Source organism: Sciurus vulgaris (genome assembly GCF_902686455.1).
Source record: "Sciurus vulgaris genome assembly, chromosome: 12".
Classification (NCBI taxonomy): Eukaryota; Metazoa; Chordata; class Mammalia; order Rodentia; family Sciuridae; genus Sciurus; species Sciurus vulgaris.
In genome coordinates, this window is record NC_136473.1 from 103843714 (window position 1) to 103869203 (window position 25490).

Here is a 25490-nt window from a genome sequence, read left to right on the forward strand (position 1 = left end):
GCTGGGACCTAAGGGACCCTTGCTGGACTTGTGCAGGCAGCCTTCCACAAGGTAACTCCTCTCTGAGTGAAGTGAGAAAACTGACTTTGTCTCTTTTCAGCACTGGGGGTTGAACCCGGGGCACTTCACCACTGAGCCACACCACCACCTGTTATGGTTTGGATATGAGGTGTCCCCAGGAGCTCATGTGTGAGATGATGCACAAATGTTCAGAGGTGAACTGATTAGATGATGAGACCTGTAACCTCATCAGTGGATTAATCCAGTGACATGGATTAACTGGGTGGTAACCGTAGGCAGGTAGGAGGAAGTAGGTCAGTGGGCACATGCTTTATATTTTGTCCCTGTGAGTAGAGTTCCCTCTCTGCTTCCTGGTTGTGGGGAACTTTTCTCAGTCGTGACCTTCCCCATAATGTTCTGCCCCAGCTTGGACACAGAATTATGAAATCAGCCAACCTCAGACTGAAGATCTGTAACCATGAGCCAAAATAACTTTTCCTCCTCCACGTTGTTATTGGGTATTTGATCACAGTGATGCAATAGCTAACTAAAATGTCACCCTGTTCTACATTTTGTTTTGAGTCAGGGTTTTGATCAAACTTGTCCTCCTGCCTCAGTCTTCTGAGCAGCTGGGATTACAGGTGTGCCTCTATGCCTCGCTGCCTCTGTATTCCTTTTTTCCTACTATCTTGACTTACTTTCTTTTTTCTTCTCTGTTCTACCTACATCTTGATATTTTTCTTTCTTTTGTAACATGTTTCTGAATAAAACACAACAAAGAGGAGACAGAAGAAATAGCCAAATTCTAAGCAATAATTTTGACAGATTTTTTTCTTTATCAGAGCATTAAGAATTTTGCTATAGGCAATTCCACTGTAGATACTGTATAAAGCAAGTTACACAGATATGATCCTTGGTACCAGAAATCTAATTCTTTGGGTATGTGCTCCTTGAATCTTTCCTAAATTCAGAGTAGCTTATGGCCACTCGTTTTATATTTGATTGAATTATTTGAAATTGCCGATGCTCAATCATTGTTGACCTATAAAAATGGCAATTTCATGTGGTTCAATTTATATTTTAAGTTGTCTGACTCATAAAGTTTTTTGATTAATTATTTTTGATTAATAATTAATTAATTATTGTTTTGGGATGGCGTTCTTCTGCTGGGTCTAGATTAAACCAGAAGAGATTTACCTTGTCCCATCTTGCCTCTGCAACAGCTTCCCTGCCAGATGGCTTCTTCGCCTCTGCCTAAAACATCGTCCCTCTAATCAGGTCACTGTCCTGATTAAAGTCATCAATGACTTTACAGGATAAAACAACATTATTCAGGCTGGCACACAGGCCTCTTCTACACCAGGCCCTGATCTACTTTTCTAGCTTCTCACATGGTCACTCTATTCCAAGCACTATTGGTTTTAGCCATGGTTCCAAGAAATATACTGATGCTGTCACATCTCTATGATTCTGTTTGTGGTTCCTTCTTCCAAGAATGTCTGTTCTCCTCTAATTTGCTGGAGACACCAATATGTGCCCTGAAAGATCTCAGCTTTAATGTCTCCTACTTTTCCTTATTCTTCCTTGATTCACCCCTGGGTGTATTAGTTGAAACTTTCCCTGGATTCCCATTATGTGGCAACTCAAAACTGTGATACCATTTTCCCATTATGTTATACATATCTGTGGGATGTTTCTGTGTTAGTCAGCTTTCCATCACTGCGACAAAATACCTGAGGTAATTGGCTTAATCGGGGAAAAGGTTCATGGCCACTTGGCCCCATTTGGGTTTGTGGTGGCACAGTACATTATGACAGGAGTGTATGACAGAGGAGTTCTATTCACCAAGATAGAGATAGAGACAGGGAGCGGGGGGAGAGAGAGAGAGAGGAGAGAGAAGCTGGGGTGCCAATATCCACCTCAGGGTCATGCCCTCAGTCACCCTAATTTCCTCCTACTAGGCCCCACTTATTAAGGGTTCCACCACCTCTTTGGGGAGCACTGCAGGCTAGCGGCCAAGCCTTTACACATGGGCCTTCGGGAGCACGTATTTAAGCGCAGTAGTATCCTTTGATACTTTGAGTTCTTGTGTAGATTTGGCCCGTATTTTGCTGTCTTTGAGTCCCTAGCACATCCTCCTGGCTCATGGCGAATGCCCCCATCCATGTTGTGAAAGGGGTTCTCTGCCTACAAAAGTCATCAGCATTCTCTTTTCTTGTTCGGCACAGAACAAGAAATTCAGAGGCAAGCAAGTTGCAGGTATTAAAGGTAATGAGCTTGCAAACATTCTATTTAAATTTGGAAGGAGAAAAAATCTTCAAGGCAGTTGTTTTTCCCCAAACCCTTTACGTGTCCCAGCTGTGATTAGTTATTTTAGAAAAAAATTATCTATCTTTCATCAACTATACCACATAGTTCTCACTTATTTTAAGCAACAGAGGACACCACTCAGATTTAATGTTGAAACTTGCAGTAACTTCTATTTAAACATTACTTTATAACCAATGAATTTTGTTTTCTCCATTAATCAAATTTAATGCAGTCCTCCTAGTGCCTCAAGAAAGTGCAGCTGGCCAAGAATATCCTGCTTTTTAAGGTGATGAAACTGCTTAGTTTCTGAGGGGCTGGGGTTTTTAAATTCAAATTCATGAGACACTCTAGCCCCAAATGCAAGTCCTGGATCTTAGGGTTCCTTTGCTTTCCTTGACTCCTCAGGCTTAGCAAGTGCCTTGGGAAAGTCAAGTCTGTTTCAAAGTTGGAAGAAATTGAGCTGCAGGAGGGGCCTAATCCAATAAGATCCTGGATGAGCTTCCTGTGCCCCTGCAGAGAGCAGCTGAGAAGCCAGGGACCTGGGATGCACAAGAGGAGGGTTCTGACCTGCGGGGGAGGCTGCAGAGTTCCTGATTCTGCAGCTTTTCTGAGAAGGCTGGAGAATGGGTTGGGGATGGGGTGAGCACAGCAGGAGAAGGGAACAGTTGCCCAGGCGGAGCTGCCAGCAGCAGCCAAAGCCGTGGGCTGGTGAGGGAGCACCGTTACCAGCAGCTCTGAGCTACCAGTGCCCTCTTCTCCCCACGCAGCTGTAGCTCTGAGGCAGCAGCAGTGGAACAAGTGTCCCCAAAAGGAGTTGTGTGATTGCTCGTTTTGTGTAGTGTTTTTTCAATCTGCCCATTAGATTAAAAAAAAAAGGCAGGAAGGAAGGAAGGCAGGAAGGAAGGCAGGAAGGAAGGAAGGAAGGAAGGGCTGCCTTCTCCGCCCTCCCAGCGTTCCCCTTTCTCACCTCCTTCAACTCATCTGGGATGTCTTTTGGGGAAGGAGGGCAGGGGAGGACAGTGGGAGTTGAAAGTTATACCAATAGTTGCTTTCTAAAACTTGGCGATTTCATTAGTCCAGTTGGTGTATTGGCCTCACCTGAGGGACCTGGACCTGATAGAAAGTTATTCACAACCTCCAGGGTCCTGTAATTTTTTTTAGAAGTTTACTTAAGCAAAAGAACATGTAGAAGTTACGAATTCTAAGTCCACTATTCAAATACGCAAACATGAGAATCAAGCTGGGCACAGTGGTGCAGGCCTGGCTGTCTGGGTGGAGGCGGGAGGCTTGCTCAAGCCTAGAAGTCCTGAGGTCAGCCCAGACAGCGTACAGGACTTTGTCTCACATGAATGAGTAGGTGTGTGTGCAAACGATCTATTTTTCATAAACTAATCATATCAATTTCTGCAAATGAGAAAATTTAATATTGGACAATTCAGGATGTTCTAAATTCCAGTTTTTAACCCTCCACCTTGGCAATTCTTGGGGATTCTTCTAAGTTCCCAGGAGCTTATGCAGCATGAAGACCTTGTGGTTGGGATGGTATTTGGGCTTTGATCTTTGCCTCATTTTTCTCTGGTGTTCACAGGGAAGTAGATTTTCACCTGGTCTGTAGAGAGAGTTCCACTTGGAACATGTTGCTACCTCCTTGTAGAAACTGAGAGGCCATCTCAGCTCTACACGTCTCCTTGGGTATGTGGGGAAAATTCCATGTGTTTTACCAAAGGCAATTCAGGATGGAGAAGCTCAGGGGAGCCGCTACCCTCAGGACCTTCCTTCCACACGTGCCCTGGTTCTCCTGCCTCCTGTGAATGATGGTATCTTGGCACTTTCATGGCTCCTTCTGGCCTATGATTTAGATTCCCAGGCTTTTCTGGAATTTCTAACACTCCTTTCCCTAAAACTTGGGATAAGGCACAGGATAGGGTTTTTCCCCAGAGAATTCTTGGCATCTAAGCTCTTTTCCTTGCCTTTTGGATCTTTCCTCATGCCAGCCGATGGAACCTCCATCTAGTCTGGGGCAGGGTGGTCTCATCCTTCTTGTTTCCCCCAAGCCTGTGTTTACATGCAATAAGCTTTAACCTCAGAGTTTTTCCCAACTTTCCTTCTCGATACTCAATAGCCAAGAGTTTAAAACATAAAATATTTTTTTTTTCTCAAACAATTGTCTCTGTCAATCCTTTCAGGACACAGTTTTGGGACTCAAAAGCAATATGCTGTCTTTTGGTATTTCTGCTTGTAGCAATCTTCCTGAAGGTAACTGAGTATGTCTACTAAGTGGGTTATAAAGGGCCAAGGTCCTGGGGACCCTGGGGCAACCTCAGCTGATATCTCCAATTGTTGTCTTGCCATTCTGGTGTTGAGTTCTTTTGAGGATTTATGATAGATATCATGAAAGTCACTGTTCTAGATTCCACTTCTCGAGTGATCCGGTAAGCATTATAGTCTTGTAATCAGGTCCTTCACAAGAAGATCGAGTCCCTGCCATAGCTATGGGCTATGGTTCTCATTCAGATGAGTTTCACACTACATTAGACACCTTAAATTTCTCTGAAAGAAGGTACCAGAAGAAACCAAGTTAGGGTTCAAGGACCATTTACCATCCTACCATGCTAGAACTTCTGCAGACCAGCATCTGAAACCTGATATTAGGGAAGGGTGACTAGGCTACTGATTCTATTTTCACCTCATCCTAAGCAACATATTCCCCCAAAAGCTTTACATTAGAAACAAACAAACAAACTTAATTCATTAGGGAGAGTTGGGGAAAGTCATTTTCTGTTTGCTTTTGTTTTTCCAACAGGGCTGGGAAGTAATAAGGAGGAAGGTAATAATGAAAACCAATGACCAGGGAGGAGTGTGCAGAGTGAGGAGAGAATAAGGCCAGGATGGAATACGGTGCCCATACTATTTAAAAGGAAGGAAGATAGAACAGGTTCCATGGTGGGAATTCGGGAATGGAATAATCAAAGCCAGAACAAAACAGAAGATCTGCCTCCAAAGTCAAGAGACACATTCCAAGAAAGAGGAAGTGACCAAGAATGGCAAACGTATTAGACAAGCTAAGCAAGAAGACTACTAATTAGTGACCTTCATAAGCCAATGTCAACAGAACACTGCTGTAGAGTGACCAGAGCAGAGCAGGGGACAATAAGTGTAAACCAGTATTTCCCAAGTATGTTCTTTAATATATTGCCCCAACCGGTTCACCTCAAGAGAGAATTTGTGGTTCTACTCAAAAAATGGTGAGAAGTACCAGTTTAACCCCCGTGGTTCTCTCTGGTTTTGTCTTTGGTTGTTGCAGTTATTCATGTTGGGTTTTTCATATGTCCACTTCTGTGTGTTCTCCTGGGGCCACTGCCCCTTTTGGGGGGGTCTCCCTATGTATCTCTGACAGGAAATGATAGCTCTGTTGGTTAGTTACTTTCAATTCTTTCTCAGATGATGAATCTAACTTCTGATGACCTGCCCTCATTGAGTGTATTTACCGAGGTCACCTCATGATTCCACATTGGTCATTAACTCTTGGGTGAGCTCTCATATTCACCTCCTTCCTGTAGATGAACAAGAGCCTATCTTTGCTCCCACATCAGGGTCAGGGGAAGTTCCAGTCAGTCCTCCAGACAAAATCTCCACAGGTTATGACTGAGCGCTCAGTGGGGAAAACCCAAAGCAGGCACTTAGTCAGCACCATGGCCTTCATGACAGGAGATGTACATGTGCATAACCTGATTAAATCATTGAGGAAGACAGGACAGGAAGCACGTGGGTCTGCATGTGTATGGGCGCAACGCCTGCTGTATACCTTCATCAAATCAAATAGGATATTTATAGTGCCAACATCTTTTGAAATTTTTCCTTTTAATTCCCAATTGATCAGATAAAGATCTAACCTTTGGGCTCATGTTTCCAGAACCAGAGAAGAGTCTTAACCTAGAATTTGGATGTAGACTTCCACATCGGTGGTTGTCCAAAATAATTTTGTGGCACTTTCTACATCTTTGAATTTCTGAGTAACCTCCGCCCCCCCCCCAAATCTGACATCCATTCACTTGTTCCTGTTTTGCCCTAAAATTCTCTCTTCTCCACATCATCACAATATGAAGTTTCGCCCTCAGTTGCAGTGGGAGAATACAAATCTTATAAAAAGTGGGCGTGACTGGCTTTTATACTATGTTTCCAGTACACATTCTTACCACACATTTGGTGCCTTTTATTGGCCACAGAGCATTGGAAAGTGTTTCATGGTTTATCATTACACACAAATCCCATTTTAGTTTTTCTTTAAAAAGTCTGGCTTCTTATCTTCACTTGTACATCAGATTTATGTGTGCCTGTTTCACCCTCCTGTACTTTTGGCTGTGCTTTGAGTTTCCAGAAGGTTTGCTGGGTTCAGGAGTTTAAATGCTGGGGGAGAGTTATCGCTTGTCTGCACCTGAAATACGCAGGGTGCTACCTCCTGCCAGTTCCTATGTGCTGGGTCCCTCCCCTGCCACCCCAGCAGCCTGCACATCCCACTGTGGAAGCACTTCTCACCCCGAACCTCAGGGATTTGCTGACATGCCTACCCACCTCTCACCCCGACTACAGGTGCATGGAGACAGTGCATCCTATCTAACAAGCCAAGCACCATGCTGACACATATTAGGTGCTCATGCATGTTGGGCCCAGTGTCAGGGGTTGGATTTGGGAATACACCCACTGCTGAGGACACCCATGATTTCCACTCAGAGATTATTACAGACAAGGAAGGCAGCATGTTGTAGGGTGCTGGTGGTGGTGATGTGTTTTGAAAAGGGGTAGGAACAGAATTCAAGGGCAAGGAGAATCAGATTCCTTGGCCGTCTCGGTAAAGTGAACTGAGAAGGACATGAACTTTCTCCCTACTCTGAACTCCCTCTGTACTTGCTGCTGGCACCACTCATTTTAGTACTTAATTAGCATGTTGCCTTAAATTAAAGTTGCCCAGGATCATGGAGGGGCCTAATCTGCATAGTTACTCAGGAATTCGGTGATGCCACAGCAGGTGACACAGGGCGCTGTTTTCATGCAGTCCTCCCGAGTCACTGGGGAGGCACCAGGGTGGGAACTGCAGAGAACGGGGAGCAGGGAGGTGACGACAAGGCCTGCCCTCCAGTCCCTTGGGAAAGGGCTCCAGGAAGTTGGAAAGTGCATCCCAAAGTGGGAGAAGTCAGCGGACAGAGCCAGGCCTCAGATGCCAGGATGGGAAGCAGGTGAACGTGGTTTCCGGTGCGTTCCTCTAGGATTTCACCCACTCTTCTCGGCCCAGCCCATATGAGATGGAGCTGCAGATGTTTAGCAAGTGGACCAGGTTGCAAGGCCATGACACGGGGTGGGAAGACCTCCTTCCACTTGGGAAGGAGGAGCAGGCACCCTCCCGGAAATGGAGGGAGCCAGTTCCTGAGGGTGGAGGGACAGGGGCAGAGGCTGGGGTGCGGACGGCTGAAGCCAGGAGACGACCTCTCTTCGGCTCATTCAAGTTGCCCCTGCACACAGAGGGAGGTGGGCACAGCAAGGCCTCTGTCCGCCATGCTCGGAGCATTTTGAGTCAAGGGGATTCTTGGTGTGGGCTGGAGTCAACCATCTCAGGCTGAAGTAGATTGAGAAATTACCGTGACAAGTTCTTATTTAACCAATTCCTTTAATAAGTCTATAAGCCATAAAGTACCAGGTTAAAAAAATATTTTGGTAAAGTCATCATGGCCCCAGCGAGAAGCCTCAGCTTTATCTGTTGTGTTGTTGTGGTGATGATTATTATGATTATCTCCCCTTGGGCTTTCTCTCACAAGTGACTCCACCACCTGAATATTTAAAAGCCCCAATGCAACTGACATATATTAAACAGTTACATTTTTAACCAACACATATAATTACTCACACAAAACATTCCCTTGCCAGGGACAGTTGCCTGCCCGACATGTCCTTCTGTGTGTGCTGCCGGGTGCTCTGATTCCCTCTTTCTCTTGCTTCCCACAGCCAGGGTAGGGAGTAGGACATGGGTAATTTTCTGCTATTGATGAGCAGATGATGTGCTGCTTTTGATTATCTGCACCATTGCTTTCCAACATTAACATGTATATCGAGCGTGGTTTTTATACTTGTTCAGCATGCACCCTCAATTAAGTTCACGAGGGCAGGGCACCACCCAATGCTCTCCAGTGCCTAGAACTGTGCTCAGCAAACTGCCCCCCACCCGCCCCAACTAATTGGCTGCCTGGCTGAACACCAGATGGCAGTGCTTTGATTCGTCTCCTCTCAAGTCCATTTAGCCACAGTTCACACCTACTGGGATTTAGAGTGCATTATGAAATCTAGAGTCTTCTGATCTCGGTGCAAAGCATGTGCTGGAACAGCTCTTCACGACAACCTCCCTTAGTAGTAAGACCCTTCACAGTGGACAGATGTAGCTCAGCTAGGGCTCCCTACCCAGGTGTTGGTCAATCTCCCTTCTCCCTGTCACCGTAAGTCACTGGAGTGAGGTGTCCTCACTCCTTGTATTTCTCTTTCCCTCTGGAATTTTTTAAAATGTAAATATCCCAAGACGGGCAACAGAGGAAGTAGTTAGTTACTAGCCTCTTGGTGTAAATCAGTTTAAGGACCTAATTAAACTGGGATCTTTAAGACAGGGACTTGGGTGAAGGCTAAATGTTGTTGAAATATCCGTGGTCAAAGGACCCGTTGATATGAGGTGAGGCGAAGAGACAGACCGGTCGGTGTGGAAGGTTCTTAGAGACTGAGTGACATGGGACTGCTTTAACTCATGGGTGGTCAGTGAGTGTGTGCTGGGAAGTGGAGAGCCGAGCAGGTTCCAACTCCAAAAATAAAAGCAGAGAACAGAAATCACAGGGTTTTCAGTTACCATCTTAAAGGGAGCCATAACAGCAGCCTGGAGACCAGTGCTATAAAAACTTTTATATTTTTCAGGTTCGTAACTTCACCATATTTATTGTCCCTGCTAGTTTTTGGACCCCCCCTGCACCCCATAGTTATTACCAGTAAACCCTTAAAATGACAAAGGCCTTATGGTTATCTTGGGGAAACCAAGAAAGAGGAGAGAGCTGGGCAGACTGTCCCCCACGCCACCGTCAGATTTGGGGGAGAATAAAGCCATATAGGTGATCACTGGAGTGAAAAGAGCAGAAAGAAGTCTGGAGGAGGCAGAGGCAAGACTAGAAAAGACCCCGGGCTTACAAGAGGAGGGTCCATTTGGCGGCAGGGGGCTGAGGCTCGCTGTGTGAACCAGAGCACGAACAAAGCCACCTGGGAGGCTGACCCTAAGGCCTGTGGTGAGTGGCAGCGGGAGTCCAGATGGGAGGAAGAACAGAAGAGAGCGAGCCAAGCTCTAGGGAGCACCTCGCTGGTGGCCCTGGCTAAGCCTGCCCCAACGCAGCTCCGAGGAGCCACTTCCACGAGGTCCCGCCTCCTCCAGATCAGAAGGAGAGCTCTTGGTTTCAAGGCCGGGCTTGTGCTTTTCTTCTTGCGGTGAGTTGAGATCACATTTCAGCAAGTGTCTTCCTGCAGAGAAAGGTCTTCATATTAGACATAAAGTAGCAGGCGACACACTTGATATTTCTAGTGGCATTTCTACCTGTCCGGGCTGCATCCCCAGCTGCATGGAACCATTCCCAGTGCTGATGTGAACTTGAGAAGAATAAAGCTGGAGTGTTTTTGATTTGACGTAAAGAGAGGCTGTGATTGGGGGATGGAAGAGGCATCTCCAGCACCCTGTCCTTCCCGTGTTCAGAACCTGCCACGACACCCACGTGGCTTGCTCACCGGAGGCGGAGGCCAGGCCTCGTCTCTCAACTTCTCTGCTTTGCTGCTGTGGGAGTCACGATGAGGTTCCTCACACAGAAAATTTCTCCTCAAGTGAAATACCAACTCAGTCTTACGTGGAATAAGAGAGATCTTTGCCTCAAGTTAATCTCCAGACATTTTTTTAATTTACCTTTTGTTTGGCATGTGTGTCTTGTGGGAACTTTGATAAATATCACCACCTTGGTCGGGTGGGTGTTTCAGGCTTCCAAACTGAAACAAAATGGTAGACAGTAATGACTTTTAAATATGCAGACTCTTCAGAAATTGCAATGGATCCTAGATTTTTATGAAAAGGGATGTATTAGCAGAGATTGTTAGAAAAAAAAAAAAAGTAGATGTGAGTACCGTGAATGTCATTCTATGAATGACACTTCAAATTTTGGATGATGCTACATAGCATTCTACCTTCCTTCTTCCAAGTGCTGTCTTGTGAACGTGGCTTGTAAATGATGCTCCTGGTGGAACTGGGGGAGGTTTGAACCCCAAGAAGGACGTCGATGCTTGGTTGCTGCCTCTCCCCTGGGAGGGGAATTGAAACTTCGAAAGAGCTGCTGAAAAGGTAGCACACTGATTAAGTGGAGAAGCAGACTTATAAAATAAATCCTGCCTGCCACAGGGTGGGCTGCGTGTGGGAGGGCGCGCGGGAGACCCGTGGAGAGGCAGAGAGACGTCTGACCAATTTAGCAGAGATGGAGCCACAGCAAATTTGATGAAGACGCTCTCAGAAGTAATTGTTGCTGTCGCTTTAGAGTCCTGTAGAAAAATAACCTGAAGCATCCAGAGGGATGAATTTTCCCTCAAGGCGCTCAGTGAAGAATCCTCAAAATAAAGTGTGTTTTTTTTTTTTTTTTTTTTTGTTGACGTGGGGAGTGAGAGAGGGAGGAGGGAGAGAGACAAAGGGGGATTTTCCTTTTCTTTTTATCCTGGAAATCTGAATAATGAGACCCCAGGCTGGAAAGGAGGGTCCTCAGAAGAGCCCATGAGTATAGGCAGTGGACACAGAAGGAACCAAGAAGGGCCAGTATCTGACACGATCTGGTTCTAATTTTCTCCATGAGCGAGAATATAGCACAGGACATCAATCACACCCACAGCTGCCGGTCAAGTCCGCCTGTGCTTCTCTGGCTCCTCTCTCTCGGCCTCTACTCTCTCTCTCTCAAAAGCAGGTGTATGACGTGTGCCTGGAGTTTTGACCCGTTCCTTTGATGCTATTTAGTTTGTTTCGTGTGTGTGATGTTCTCTATGTCATCTGGGTATTACTACTTCTTGCACTGATTTTTTTCCCAACTTTTAAAAAATGTTTTTATTAGTGCATTATAGTCATTCACGATAGTGGAGTTCAGTGTGACATCTTCACACACGCGCCGAGTGTCATGTCGGTCCCAGAACCTCCTCTTCCCCTCCCCTCCTCCCTCCTTTCCCCTGACTCTACTCTCCTGATCTTCCCTCTATTTCTTTATTTATTGTTTTAAGTGGTGCTGCATAGATGTACAGAGGGGTGGGGGTCCCTGTGGGATGCTCCTGTGTGTACTAGTGTACTTCGTACCTCGGTGGCTCATTCTGCAGCTTCTCTTTTCCCTGATTCCTCTCCACCCCACTCATCTTCCTTCAATTTTCATGGTTTTCCCCCCTCCCCCCCCATTTACATTAAATTTAGCAAATATTTATTGAGCAGGGACAGTGTTGGCAATAAAGCCTGCCTGCAAGTCCTTCTCACTGAGGTCTGAGTAGCTGCTTGCTTGCGATGTCACCTCTTCTTGGAGCTATCTTGGAGACGTCTGCATCTTTCAAGAAATCTGAGGACTTAAGTTATGGATGGGAAGATTTTTTAAAATAAAAATAAAAATTAAAAATTTTAAAAAAAGATATATGGATGGGGAGTTACCTTACATTTCAAGAAGGAAGGAGAGGTTTCTGGGGACACTCTTTCCTGGGGAGGGTACATGGGGCTCTGGAGTGTGAACCTCGACAGGAGCAGCCTGTGGTCTAGTAGGAAGGGGGCTCAGGGAGGGGACAGGAAGACATCTTCTTAGATTCCTCTTGGTTGTGGTGCCTCCACGGCAAGACTCTGGGAACAGGAAAGCTCTGGGATACCATTGGACATGCTTTCCCTAGCCTCTCTCCTTGTGAGCTCTGGGCATTGGGGAACAGGATTCCTCCCACACTTCCGGTAATGGCAGGAGGGGAAAGCCATGTTCCTTCCCTCCCTTCAGCCGGGTGACCTCTCTGTCCGCTCCCTGGGGAAGAGTGTGGGAATAATGACACTGCGCTCTGTCAGGGGACACAAATTACTTGTCTAGGACTGACTGTTTGGGGTTTTTCTTTTTAAATCATTGCTTCATTAGAACATCCCTGTCTGTCTCCCTGATCTTATATTTCAGCTTCTGGCAGGTTAATCAGGAGGCTGTAGCTAAATCATCCATTGTCTGTGGGGCGCCGGCCACCCTCGGAGGCACAGCTAAGCACCAGGCCTCTTTGGCAACAGCGGTTACTTTCCACCAGGGTTGCTGCATCCCGGAGTCCTGCAGATGCTCGTTACCGCGTACGCCTCCCTTTGGTTTGCTCTCAGAATGTCACAGTGACCAGCTTGCAGGTGGCATCCTGCTAGAGAGGCTGGCACAGATTTTCAAGCATTATGCTGCCTGATTTTCCCATTATTTGTTGACAATAATAGTCGCTTTGATCCTCTTCTCCCCCTCTCATTCTTCCCCCATGCATAGGGCTTCTTCCTGATCACTCACACTCAGGAATCAGAGCAAGAAGCCCCTCTTTTTAAGGCTAGTCCTAGGATTTTTTAGATTTATATGAACTCAGATTCAGCCTACTCCCCGGGGGCCTTGCCAACCCCTTCCTCACTGTCACATCCAAGCCCATGTCCCTCCCGACTCTCTCCTACTTCATGTCAAAGGCAGGCATGGCTATTCCAACCCGTGCTGAATCCTCTAAATGTGAGAACCAGGAGATCGCCCTACGTCAGACGGGACCAGCGACCTCTAAATGGCCGCCCTGGCCTTTCCTCTCCTGCTGCAGTTCAGGAGGAGCAAGCTTAATTCGTGTTGAAATAAACTGGTTTCGTGGGTTCTGTGACTGGCATTTGTGGCCTGTCAGTAGGAATGCGATCTTGCAGGAAAGGAGAGAGGATCGTGGAGATTCTGAGGTTCGTTCCGTTGTGTGCTGGACGCTCGCGATTGCCTGGGAGGAACAGCCTGACCCGATGAGCTCTTCCGAAGTCCAGGGAGACTCCCGGGGCCACGTGCCAAGCACGGTCCATCGCAGGGCAGGGCGACAAGGTGGCAAGGTGGGGAGGGAAACAGGAGTGAACAAGAGATGCGCCTGGCGCTCAAGGATGACGACTGTGGCCGGCCCTCTCTTAATCCTTGTTCAGGGATCATCATTTCACGGTCGTTTTTCCCCAAGCCCTGCCCCACCCTCTTGGCGCCATCTTTCCACATTTCGGTTCGTGTTTGACTTTGTCATCTGTGATACAGCTCCTTGTTCGCCATCTGTTCTCTGTGCTCGGCGGCGAGCTCTTTGCAGGCAGAGTCACCTCTCATCGACCTGTGCATCCACAAGGCCAAGTACACCCACAACACCAAGCGCAGCGCCAGATGCATGTTGGCGATTATCAGTGTGGGTCGCAAACTGGATGTCCTGCGTGCTGCGCTCTGCCCTGGCATTCCAAAGCTCAGGGGGCCTGCCTGGGTGCTCCGGTCAGCAGACTCACAGGCAATGGGTCCCTGCACCTCTCCTGTTAACCGGCCAGGAGCCACTTGCTCCATGGTGGTGGTAGTGGTGGGGGGGGTCAATGTGATTTAAAGGATTGAAGAAGGGTATGTCACAAACTCGGCTAAATGAGTCTCTTACCCAGCGTCAGCCCATTGAACTGTCCCTTCAATTCTAACTGTTCCATCAGCCAAACGGCTTACTCAGCTCTTCAGGGCCTCTTATTTGATCTGGCAGCATGGGGGACACTTGGGCCTCCAATCTGACATTAAGCCTGTTACTGAGAATGCATTTTCTCTGGATTAGGGGACACGTCGTGGTGTATTGGAGAAGCATCAGTAGCGCCTGTGTCGTGATGAGTCCCAGCAGAACTGGGTGTGTGCCAGCCTTCATGTCACTGCTAACAGACTCCTTCCTCAGTCGTTAATTTAGTGGACTGCCCCCCGCTGCTTTATAGACGGGGTGCGTAATATGCCACTTTTTCTTCCACGACACTTTTTTTATTTGTTTGGGTTATTAACTAGTCGAATTCTCTTGGGTCATGCATTAAATCTTCTCCAAAGAAGCGAGGATTTGCAAAACACCCTGTGGGGCTTAGTTTCCTGGATAAGACTTGCTCTTGCTGCATCCACCCCTTGATGATTGAGTTCTTCTTCCCCCTAAAATTTAAATGCATAAACTCACTTAATCTAAAATGTCTCCGTTTCTCATAATGTCTCCATTCTCATAAACTACTATTTGAAATGGTAGTAGCCCCTCTGGGGAGCTTCCCTGCTTGGGGAGCTTCCCTGCTTTGGAGGTCTGCAGGATGAGAACTGAAGTTCTGCACAAGCACGTTTCCCGTTTGTCATGCCTGAATGAATTCTCTACCTGTGTTTTTACATCATGCTTTGAACATAGTGCCCCAAATTGCTGCTCCTCGGGAGACTCAGCCAAGGACGTTGTGTTCCAATTTCATGATGAAATGCAGATTTCCCATTGAACCTAATCAACCTTCGTTTCAGAAGGTTGACAAGATGGATACTTAAAAATTTCAGTTGGTTAAATTTATGGAACAGAAAAGAGTCCATTCCAAGAATATTCTCTGATTCTAAGGCCATAGAATTTTTATTTGATTGTGTATTAAATTACATTTTCATTCACTTCAAGTCCTTGCTTCTCAATTTTGTGTCCCTCAAAGAGAGACAAACTTGTTGACAGTCACATTCGTCTCTGAAACATTCCATCCCAGATGGAAAAGATCTACAGTCTTTCATCATGCATCCATCAGTTGATCTCGAGACCCGTAGAAATCGCTGAGGCATTTGCATGAGAAAGCAGTCTTTCTAGTCAGGAAGGCAAAATCTCACAGTTCGAGTTACTCACCCTGTGGCAGGGATTTGCTCCATTTTAACAGGTGCCAATTTTCTTGCGTTTCTGTGGGGTGGGTGCTATTGTCCCCTTTCCACAAATAAGGGTTTCTGGACTTAGAGAGATTCTAAGTGCTTCCCCCAAACACAGATAAAAAGAAGAATTTGCACTCAAAGCTAGGCTTGACTCTCCACAAAGCAGTTGCTTTTTCAATATTCTACAAAACTCTTCCTCAAAAAATCCTTGCTGCATGGGCCAGTCAGCAAGACTTGGATTATCGAGGCAGACAAACCCCTGCCTGCTCACCCCATATGTGACCTCAGAATCCACCCCCTCAACACTGCATCTAAGAAGCCATCTCAACCAATGTGTGCTTGCTTGTATGTGGGTTGGAAATCAACTCCTGTCTCTGAAATTATCTCTGAAACCTGAAGGGGGAGCTTTGCTGCTAGACCATAAGGGTCAGGACCCTAACCCTCTCTCTCTCTGAGAAGCAGCTCTACTGAAGAGGCAGTGGTTAGGCAGAAACCTAAGGGGGGAAGCCAGTGACCTGGAAAGGCAAGGCCCATGTCAGCAGGAGACCTCAACCACACAACCAAATGGCGCACGTAACACACGTAAGACACCTTGTTTGCTTTCCAGTGAGTTCTGAGTACCTTCTGCCAAGAGGTTCATCAACCTTATAAGTTCCCTCAGGGTAGAGCAACCAGATTTGTCTCCTAGTCTCAGTCTCTTTCAGGTCACTTTAAATAGGATATATAACCGTGATAATGATGATGTGCTTATCCTCACAGAGCTCGCTCGTGCTTCTTGGCATCACTGTGCATTTGGCTGCCCACCTAGCTTTCATCTTTTCCTTTCTAGATCATTCTAGCACTCCCTGTTCACCTTCTCCCTCCAGCGGCCTCAGCATTTTGTGCATCAGGCCTTCACCAGCATGGTCAGATTGTCCAAGGGTTGGGTTGTCCTGGACTACAAGGGGTACACGCAGCAAGGATGCCAAGGTCCAACCGTGACTTACAGATGACGTGACTCGGTAACAACGCACGTGCCTTTCTCCTTGACACACACAATTTTAGAATGCTTGACAAACCCTACCTGTATGACAAGAAGGCTCATCTGGTATCTCTAACTCAGCCTGGTTCTAAGGAGCTGTTTACTGTTGCCAGTAAGGCTGAAGTCTGGGATGGATGCAGTGATGTGACCTGAGGGCACAGGCCTGAAGCCAAGCACAGTTGCTTTGTGTGATAGAGGATAAGGAGGGTTGAAGTTTCTGGGGCAAGAGAGCATCCAGGAACGAAGTCACAGGCAAAAGGATATTTACGAAATTAGAAGCAGAGAAATCTCTAGTTTCAATGTGACTTAGAAGGAAATTTGAGATATAGGCATGTCCCCTGGAAACAGTGGAAAGATTTGCTATGAAATGTCACATATGAAGTTAATCCATCCCTGGTTGATGCAAGTCTTTATTTTGGAGTGATCGGATTCCTTTGGTGGACTTTGAAGGGGTACTAAGTTCTACATCCTGGGTGAAGGTCAAAAATAGATGAAGTAGATCTGTGTGGAAGGCTGTAGGGGCCAGGGAGGAGAGGACTTCCATGACCTATGGGGGGCATTTTAAAGTTGGACTGGGTTCACTGAGTTGGGGTATCTACACTATCAGGTACCTACTTCCCAAGGTTCCTCTTCTGAAGCATAGAACACACAAGATGATTTCAAGAACTATTTTCTCAGTTCTATTAATGTTGGTACATAACTAGTATCATTCTAGGTGGGTAGAAGGGTAGCTAAATCATTACATCCTGAGGTGGCTTTAGTGAAAGTGTCAACAAACTATTACTGGTAGCCAAGTCCATCCAGCCCACTACCTGGTTTTTATAAATAAAGTTTTATTGTAACAAAGCCTCTCCATTTGCTTATATGTTGCATATGGCAGCATCCATGCCACAGCAGAAGAGTTGAACAGTGGGGTCAGGGGCTATATGGCTCAGAAAGCTTAAAAGGTATTCTGTTTGACCCTTTAATAAGATGCTTGCCAAATTCTACTTTAGGGCATTAGGTATCAAGGAGGTCTAGTTCTTTAGGGGATCCCAGATGAGAAAGGCTGATCTGATAGTATCTTAGATTAAGTTACCAGCTTAGAATTGAGCTAGGAATATGTCTTCACTAGGAGTGTCAAAGATCCAGTTCTACATTGCCAGGGAGAAGAGAGGAACTGTAGGGACCATGCTGGTCTTGGTCAAAGAGGATACTTGAGTCTGAGTGCTGCCTGAAAGAATGTTGACTAAGAAGAAGACAGCGTCATGCTTGCAACTTTGCCAGGATACCAGCTGGTTTATTCCATGGCTTATGCACATAAATCCACCTGGCCATAAACTCACATGAAAGAGCTATGGGTCTGTTGGAGACAAGGGGAAATGCAAAACTGAGAGCAGCTCCCATTTTCAAAGAAGCACAGTTCTTCTAGGTGTAGATATAGACAGGGTGGCAGGCCAGAGCACCAGTTTTAGCTGAGATCTCTTTGGATCCATTTTGCATGTTCAAAGTCTCTTCCTTTGCCCTTTCCCATTGACGCTCTCACACCTGGTACCTGAGAACCGAGGTGGCGCGGACTCGGTTCAGAGGTACAGCCTCTTTGGTTCTCCCTGGGCCTCAGTGACCCCACCATGCCATTCCCTGGAACACTGGACAAGCCCAGGGATCACTGAAGAAGGATTTTACCCTTGCTCTGACATCCCTTTTATTCAGATCACTACACTCGGAAGACTCTCACACAGGAACGAGAGTCGACATTTCTGGAGTCTGTGGCACATGCCCTGTGACTCTTATAGTCTCTCTGCTTTGGGATGTCACCAGCCATGAACAGCCCCTCTTTCTCCCATAATTCTTTTTCTGTAATAGTGGACTAGCCCCCCTCCCCTCCCGCCTCCGCTTCACCTTGTTAATTCCCTAGGACTTTCAGAAAGCCTTGGCTGAATTTCCCAGGGCAGCCCCTCCTTCGGCTAGCTCCTTCTCTCTCTAGCATGAGGTGCAACTCTGGCAGTATTTGCTGGATAAATGCCTTCTCTCCTCTCCTTGATTTCTGGCCTAGACAGAAATGATACGCAAATACTTAACCAATAGTTAGCACAGCCACTAACCCTAACCTGACGAGGACTACAAACAAGTCATATGGGCATGTGGTGTGCATGCGTGCTAGCTGTCAGGCCAATCCCTGACCTTAGTTAGCTATTTAGAAAATTATGCTTGTGTACTTTTTCCCATTGGATTCCTTACAATAAGACAGGAAAATTCAGTGATTTCTGGTCAATAAATCATCTATTGATCAAACAAATCCTCTTTGGCTTCCTAACCCTGAGTTGGTAAACCTCACCATGAAGTAGCATAGCAACAATCCAACATGTAAATCAGAACAGGACTCTGTCTCTGTTGTCTTCCCCAGGTGCCCATTAAGATGGTTTATTTGACCCTCAGATTTTTTTAGTGGCCAAATTGCACAAATTTTGAGTATGCTTCAAATTCTGCATCCCCAGAATGGTGTGCTGGAACCGGCTCTCGTGGGCTTACAGGAGTTGAATGTGCATACCTCTTCCCAACTCAAGTTCAGTGACATTACATTGAAAACCCAAGATCAACCATAGAAGCTGTATTTATATCACAGAAAGTGGCAAACGCTACACGTATTATTTTTCTGAAGAGTATGTTGTTAACCATTAACCAATGCATTCTGCAATAAATGAGTCACCTTGAAACTTATGCCAATAATGCTGTATTTTATGCTGATCTTTACTAAGGTTGTCTTTTTCCTTGAACCCCATGTTCAAGAAGAGGTTCCTCAATTGCTCTGACAAGTATAGAGCATCGTCAGTTGGAAAGGGGCAGTTTCCTGGATCCAGGCTATTTAGGAGGACAACAAAGTTCTCCGACTCAGCCCTGCCTTCACTGGAGCAGCCTTTGGGCTAGAGTTACCCTTTTGCTTTCAGAACAAAGAAAGCATCCCCTCCGCTTTTCTAATCACCTCTTTTTGAAGCATGTGATTCAGGAACATCTCTTTTTCCCTTTCATATCTGTCTGTTGACCTGCAAGTTTTTTTTTCACATTCTGATGGGAGTAAGCAGGCTCCTAAGATCTCTTAAGGAAAGCTTTTCTTTCTCCCCTGGTTTCTAAGATGATAGTAAGACAATGCAAAGTTTTAAAGAAAATTCAGATTCTTTTCTAAGAAATCTTGAGTCTTTGGGACTATTCCAGGCACAGCTCTTTTTAGCTTAAAATTTGCAGTAATATCTGAGATTTTTTTTTCAATTTTTTAATCTAAGAAGATATCCTCTTTTATAAAATAATAGTTCCTGTTCTCTTAAAATTGTCTTTTAATAAGATCCATTATCCGTTGGTGGGTGGAGATAGATTCTGAATCTTTAAAACCTGAATTTTTGATGAAGGCTTATGCAGTTAATAAATCTGGAGCCAACCCAATATTGTGACACAGGAAATAACCATTGGGATGTCATAGACATGCTGGGTGATGTAGGAGGTTTGTCCCTTCCCATTTTCATGCCTGGTCCTGAATGGGACTCAAAATGACATAAAAGAATTAACTTCAAGAATGCACCTCCCTCTCTTCTCCAAATCTTCTTTTTAGTTTAAACTCTAATATCCTCAAATATCATCTCTATGAAGAGTTTTCTGACTTCCCTGACAGAGTTTTTATCCCTTTTTGTGTACAGTTTCACTTCTGCTTTATTACAAATGTATAACAATCCTTCCATTCTTCTGCAACACTAGGAAATCATCTTCTTGGGTCAGGATACTTTTAAGTCTTCTTCATATCCCTAAGACACCAGGATGAGTTTGTTGCATGGTTGAAACTTATTGACATTTGACTAACAATGGGACGCAACATTCTAGGATTTATCTAGTTTACATAAAAAATTAAGAGGTGTCATGGTAAACAAGTCACTGGAAGCAGCGATCCATTCAAAAGTGATGGATCCTTTAGGTCTGACCTGGTGATAGAACAAAATAAAAGCAATGATGCTTCCATTGAGATGAATTCTTTAGTTCTTTGGTTCCTCTCTAGTGGGCTCCAAATCTACTGTGAGTTTTGCAGTTGAGGGTCTGGTGACAGAAAGATTCAGAATTGCATCTTGCTTGGGTGGTCCAATGTCTTAGCCTAATTGGCTAGGGCCTCCATGTTTTATGACTTAATGAAATGGGTCCAGGATTTGAAGTCAGAAGACTTCAATTTCCATTCTTGGTTGTGCCAATTAGCATCTTTGTGGCCTTAGGCAAATCATTAATCTCGTAAGACTCTTCTTATCCATAAAATGAGCTTTATAATACCCACAACCGGGAGTAGATTTGAAGATCATATTGGAGACCTTCTAAACATTTATTCCCTAGGAATCAGTGTTTTTATGAGTGATTATTTCTGGAGTTATCTGTGGACTTGGAAATTACTGGGCAAGGAGAAACCCAGCACACATATAATTGTGAACCAACTGTGACTTCTCCCATGACTTTTCAGGATATTAATCTTTCCCATCACAAAAAGATTTAGTCTGGAAATGGCCATGCTTCATGGCTCACCCTGAAGTGAACTTTTTTTTAAGTTCAGACTCATACAATTCCACTGGCTTCTCTGCCTATAAGTCAGACCACATAGACTTTTTTCCCTCTTCAAGTCCCCCTCTCAAAGAAAATACTTCAATCTCCTTCTTGTGATTGTGTAACTCAGAAACGTCTAGAGCTATAAGCCTCAAACTTGCCCCTGTTCTCATTCTCTCAGAGAGAAAAATCAGGGAAGATTTGAAGGGGAGATGTTTGGTTGTATTTTTTCTTGTGGGTATGCTATTTACACTTTAAATCTCCTTGCTAATAACATGATTTTATTACCTAGGGAAATTTCAATATTACCATTTTTTCTTGATGTGTAGAATAGAGGTATATTCCTAGTCTAATCAGAGATGGCACGTAAAGCTGGTTCTAATTCTGTAGGCAAGAAATGCTTTTCATCTTATCTTGGGTAAGTCTTACAATTTGTACCCAGGTCTGCTATTGAAGCCATATTATGGCAAGTTAAAAAGACAATATTTTTAAAGTCATCTTAGCACCCCCCAAACCCTCCCCTACTTTTGGCGCAAATTCTAATTTTAGGCCTTCCTTTACCTTAACAGTTTTACTTTTTGTGAAAAGACAAATGGCAGTTATTAACTGTGGACCCCTCTGAAAGAACAAAGAATCTGAAAGAGGTTTTGAGAAGACTTGGAGGAGGTTGTGCATGTGGGCAGGTGCAGGAGATGAGCCAGAAGGTTCCTGAAGTGGAATAAAGAGAACAAAGTAGTTACCATTTAATGGATCTGAAGGTAGGAGCATAATTGGAATTTTGGAGGTCAGCTTCAAACATATGGGGGAGGAATGGGCAGCAAGAACATTGGTAAAGAGAGGAAGTGGGTAGAGTGGCATGGGAAGGTGAAATAAGGAACCCTGTGTGCCCACAGGATTTAGCTCTTTGTGCCCAAGAGTGACAATCTCATGAGTGGGGCAGGTTGGCTGACTGAGTTTGCCTACAGAATGAGTTTAGTGACCTTCGGCAGGTTTTTAGTCAGTGGCCAGATCACCATGTGCTGAGCTCAGAGGAAAAAGAGGTCTAGGCTGACAGGTAACCCCAGGTTCCTCTTTTCCTAGAGCTCCGCCTCAGGAGTGGTTCTCTACTAGAGGGAGAAGGAAAGGGAGAAGGAGAGAAAGAGGGGGAGATGTTTTAAAAGATAACGTGTTGCAAAAAATACAGCTTGTAAGTGCTGGCATTCTAGAATTTCACATATAAGGAACTCATAATTGAAAAAAAGTGTTGGGTTGTTAGGTCCTGGGCTGCAAGAAACTTGATCGAGTTATCTGAGTTGTAAAAATTTCATAAAAGAGAGCGCACAGCAAAGAGGAAGCCAGTATTCTCTTGGGAAGATGGGAACATCTATCCCCCGTGTTCCCAGGTAGCGCTGAGCATTAGTATAATCTTCATAGTCCCTGCAGAGCAAGAATCTGTCGATCTGCTCGCTGACACCATTTACAAGCCACTGGTACTTTCTGTGTGTGTGTGTTTTCCTTTGTGTCTTTTCTCCTGTCTCTTCCCACTATTTGGAGCTGCAAGGTGACGGAGAGCATAGACTCTGGAGTCACTCTCTGGTTCAAACACTGACACTATTCCTTATCAGGTGTACAAGTTATTGACGTTCTACATGACTCGGTTTTCTTCTTCTGGAAAATAGGGATAACAATGGTGCCTGCCTCAGTGCTGGTTTTGATAAATAACGAGTTCATTACTTAAAGCCCTTCTCAGCAACATATTCTGTTCTATTTTTGGAGAAAGATACCGGGCAATCATACTGTCTCCATTTGTGTGGAGCTTTTCTTAACAGACTATCAGTTGGCTGTGACCAGCATATAAAATGACCACACTTGGGGCAGATTCCTATGTTATCCACTAAGTGACCATTTCTTGTTTATTAAAAAAAAACCAGGTCTGTGGCCCTCAGAAATCTGAAGGCAGAAAATTTTCCTTAGAAGAGATGGTGAATATGCCAAGTTTTGTGACTGACAGGTCTATGTTCAGAGGGATCTGTGCAAAGAGGACGCCTTATCTAATTAACTAAATCCATCTATCATGCTGCTATTAAAATCTCTGACCCTTCTTTCTTTCCCATTTAACTCATGTAATTACTTCAATTACATGTGTCTTCAATTATTATAATTAAGTATTTTTATTGAAGGCATTCTTAGGTGGTCTGATGTTGGTGAGGTGATCTCCAAGGTTTCTTCCTCTCTTGATATTCAATTATGGTGCTTTAACAATGATTTCTGAGAGTTTTGAGGGCAGGGACTCTGTCTTTCTTGTTTAGGCTGTATTCTCAGCATTAGGGTAGTGCTTGACATGTGATAAGTGCTCAATAAACATTAGTTGAAAGAATTAATTAAAAAGAGGCTTGGAAGAGGGAAGTGGTCAGGCCCAGAGTGACAGCTGGGCATTTGTTCTGTGGGTCTTCCTCCATTGCTTGATGTCCAGTGTTCTATTTTAAGAGAGAAAAGGATCCATCACTCATTTTTTTTTAACCAGGGTATTTTGCTGACTAGATCACAATAAATCCCCTGGAGATCAGTGCCGTGAACTCAGTGCCATGAACCCTAAATAGGCAGGGATAGGGGATAAAAAGCATTCATACCGGAAGTTGAACTGACATGTTGTTGAATAGTGAGAAAAACTGTCCCCAAAGTCTCTCTGCAGTTGCCATGGATACTATCTTGGGTGCTCTGAGGTATTGCTGCACAGTGGAAAGAATCATGCAGAGTTGGGCTCAAATCCCAGGTTTGGCTCTTTATTGCTCTATGTCCTCAAACTGGTGATTGAAAACTCTCTAGAGCTCAGTTTCCTCATTTCGAGATGCCTAGATAGCAGAATTGGTTCCATGGTGATTATAATGGTGTTTGCCATATAGTAAACATCTTCCACTCACCACTCAAAGTGCAACTTGTTAACCCTCTTCAATTATTCTGTACAATCGGTTCTATTATCCCTTAACAGATAATGAAAACCAAGGTGTTTAGAGGCTAACTAATTCATCAAAGTTTAAACAACTAGTAAGAAAGGAAGCTAAAGTTTGAATCCAGATTGGGCTTGAACCTCATACATTGACTAGATAATTTATGTAAAATGCCTAACATAACAGGTACCCAATGAATCGAGCTGTTAGGATTACTCTCCAAAATATAGCATCCCCAGGGCTGCCTCATTGTCACTGGTTTTCTCCTTGTCAGAGAGCTTTGAAGACCCTTCTTTCCTCCACCACCTCCCACTTCCTTACCTATGCTTGTAAACTTCAGAGACCTTGTAAATGAAGTGAGATAACAGCCATCTCAACTGGATGCTTTCTAGAAGGTGTCAGGAAAGGAGTGAATTCCCTTGGTCAGAGGATCATTCCGAGGTCAATGTGCATCTCATCATGGTGCACAGATCCCCCGCATCTGGGTGACAGTAGTCCCGAGAGGCCTCTAGGCCCCCAGCCATCTCCTGCTCACCACTGTGCACCAGCCTTCCCTTTGAGGCACTTGGAGCAACGGATATGGGAGATTCTATATAAAACCAAATTTAATTCTGTCCTTTGGATGAAAGAAATGATTACACCCTGGAGTGCTGAAACTATTATAAAGAAGAACGAGAAGAAGAGGTAAATGCTGAGATGGGGAATAATTACTGCCAAAGGTGAAGGAGCTTGGCTGGGAGCATGCTACCCATGTAATTGAGGCAAAGCAAATATAAAACTCTGCGCTTGTTTCTCGTGTGCACACTCAGAGGTCCTTGGCGACTGGTGTGGACAGCAGGTGGGGTGCTTAAATGCCTGCTTCTCTTGGATCTTTGCTTTCATAATCTGCTTTTACAAGGTCTATTTAAGGAGTCCACTTTACTGCTGGCAGGGGAGTAAAGCACAATAAAGCTATATTTAAAAAAATAATTCTAGTTATCTTAAATTTCTTATGGCATTTCTTGAGTACTAAATCTGCAGACAAAGGTAACGTGCAACTTTCTCCTGACCTTCAGAAGGATTTCTGATAATGGTTGCGGTTTCCTAACACCAGCTCAGAAAGTGGGGTGAGTGGGAGGGTATACGGGAGACCTGCCCCACTCTGTGTGCCCTCTCCTGGCTCTGTGGGTTCTACCCTTTGTTCAAAGTTGGGATTTTTTTTCCTTCTGATTTTTCTAGGAGCCTATTCCAGTCATCCTTCTGGGGAGAATTACATCCCAGCCAACCAGTTACATTGGACAAGTAATCAAGGGACCAGGAAGGGTTGTAGTACAGGAAGTCCTGCTAAGATCTTGGCCTACCTCCACGTCCAGGTTGCCAACTTCCTCTCCATGATGAGCTCTGGACTGAGTCTGGATGTGATGCTGTTTGTCAAAGAGATTGTGCTGCTCTGCTGGACGTTTAGACTCACAGTGACCGTCCCCGCCCCCTCCTCTTCTTCCTCTTCCTGTTCCTCCTCCTCCTCTTCTTCACCCGGTTCCTCCTTTTCCTCCTCTTTCTTTAATCCACCCAGTTTCTTCTACTTCATTTTTCATTTTACTTTGTTTTCCTTCCTATAAATTTCAAACCTAATTATCTTCTACAGTTATTTTTTTCTCCTGAATATCTCTTCCTTTTCCCATTTCTTCAAAATAATCTTCCTTGTTTACCACCTTTTCAAAAGAACTTGCATTTTTAATGGTCAGGAGTCCCGCAGGG